The sequence below is a fragment of the Belonocnema kinseyi genome, chromosome 1 (assembly GCF_010883055.1).
Source record: "Belonocnema kinseyi isolate 2016_QV_RU_SX_M_011 chromosome 1, B_treatae_v1, whole genome shotgun sequence".
In the NCBI taxonomy this organism is placed as follows: Eukaryota; Metazoa; Arthropoda; class Insecta; order Hymenoptera; family Cynipidae; genus Belonocnema; species Belonocnema kinseyi.
The window spans coordinates 31382042-31384253 of NC_046657.1; the positions used below are offsets into that span (position 1 = coordinate 31382042).

At 40.9% G+C, this 2212-nt stretch overlaps 1 protein-coding gene across 1 annotated transcript in view; it reads left to right on the forward strand.

Annotated features, from left to right (window-relative positions):
• Positions 1-1929: 1929 nt before the first annotated feature.
• Positions 1930-2212, forward strand: part of LOC117177344 (alpha-glucosidase-like) — a 2086-nt gene continuing 1803 nt past the window's right edge. The window contains exon 1 of the mRNA XM_033367971.1: positions 1930-2039. The gene's annotated coding sequence lies outside the window, so the exon portion shown is untranslated. The remainder of the gene's footprint in view (positions 2040-2212) is intronic.

Sequence of the window (2212 nt, forward strand, 5' to 3'; positions counted from 1 at the left end):
TATCTAGTCGGGAGTGGTGCTGACTGAAAACAGATGATTTGGAGCGATTCGCGCGCCATCTGTTGGTCATTCTAAGGACTTATTGAACTACCCTCGTAGATCCACCTAAAATATTTAATGAGCCATTAGAATGGAAACCCTAGGTGAAATACCTGGGAGCTAATCTACCCAAGCGTCTTAACTGGAATCAACATATCCAGGAAACTAAAGGGAAAGCTCTCAGGGTTATTTCGCAATTCAATCGTATTATTATCAGACATTCTAGACTACCTGAATATGGAACCCTAATATACAAGATTTTCATCCGACCACTTATAAATTACGCATGCACAATTTGGGAGGTTCGTCAAAAAGCAACATTAATCACATTCAGACCATATAAAATAAATTCCTCAGAGGTGTCGCAAAAACCCCTAGATATATCAAGAACTCTGCACTTCACACAGAATTTCATTTACGATAAATCTTCGAGTATATTAAAGAAACCCCTACTAAATTTTATGAATTTACATAATTATCACCTTTTGAGCATATTTCCTCTCTAGGGAAATATAATTTTGATCCTCGTCGCAAACATGCGATGACAAAAGACTTCCTCATGAAATACGTCTACCAGAAACTCTGATTTTTGACTTCTCTACCCCTTCCCTGCTCTTATTCGCTACTTTGGAATGGAAGCTTCTAATCTGTCCCTAAAGGGTTTACATTTTTCTTGCATCTTCTTCCCTATTCCTTTATACACCCCCCACACACTTGGTTGTGGGAGGGGGAGCTATAGTTTAAGGTGGATTCCGAACCAACAGGAGCAAGAGCTTAAAGTACTTAGAGAAACTTTTTCTCTAGAGGTACCGGTCCCCGACTCTCCGGAGATGAACAACTCCCTTTCTAGGCTAGTGCTCACTGCATGGGCCGCCGAGACTCTTCCAGCGTGCGAGGCGGGAATCGAACCCGCAAGCCGACGGAGTGGGTCCAAAGCCTACGCTTTAGCCCCCACGACCATTGTCCCACTTTTCGCTACTTTACTTTACTTTTCTTGCATAAAATGAATGATCAGATGTCGTGGTGTTTTTCCGCTTGTGGGCTTTTTGCTACAAATAATTAAAGTCAGTTTAGATTCAAGTCATGTCAAATTTTTCTCAGATTGTGTAATAATGCCCAAACAAGTAACGTATAACAGCGTCTTCCAGTTCGATCATTTTTTGGGAAGATCACTGATCACTGTCGATGAAACCAAGTGAGTCAGATCATCTCGGGCTTCCACCCAAGCCACATCTCTCTAGCTTCTTTGATTTGACCCTTGCCGGAGCGCAGAGGGATCTCTCTGGATATCTCTTGAGTGACACAATGTCTTCATCAACGTCCCCAGTACGGGACCAGCCATCCCACTCGCTGGACCCAGTCGCGTTTGCTTAATCCCCATGTACGCGATACCTCCCAGTGGGCACAAAACTATGAAAATCCCAAGAAAGTCCTTGGAACGTTCCTAGGACGTCCTATATCAGGCCAATCAACGTCTCTAAGACGTCCGATCTCCTAAAGATGACCTAAAGACATCTTAAAGACATGGACGTTCTCGGGACATCTTTCGTACCGGCATTATACGTTTTAAGAGCAGCTCTAGAATGGCTAAAAGGCCAAATTAAGCATGTCCCTAGAACATCCTTAAGTTTTTGCACACTGGGCTCCTCCACTCAGCTACATTTCAGTCTTTAAAGTCGCAGTACCCACCCGTTTTGAATAAGATGCAAATTCTTAATATAAATAGCATTAGCAGAAAATCTTTTACTTTAATTTTATAATTACTTTGCTTTTGTTTTTGTAAATTAATTACACTCGCCCATGTATTTTAATCCTTTGGAGTAAGTTTGAACCCTCAGACTGACCTCATAGTTCTATTTTTCGGTTTACTCCAGAGAAGTGAATTTAATGGCTCAGCATGGACTTGGAATGATAAAAGACAAGCTTTCTACTTACACCAGTTCTTCAGTGCACAACCTGATTTAAATTACAGGAATAACGACCTTGTTGAGGAGATAAAGGTTATTATAAACTTACAATGCATAGCGTATTAAGCTGAAATAGTTTAATTGGTGACAATTTAATGATTTTACATTACAAAGGGGGAGGGTCGGTAAGGCCGGTTTTTGGCCTAATTTATTTTTGGACCAAAAAATCTGAAAAAATCATGGTAGTATCTTATAAGTATCCCGAG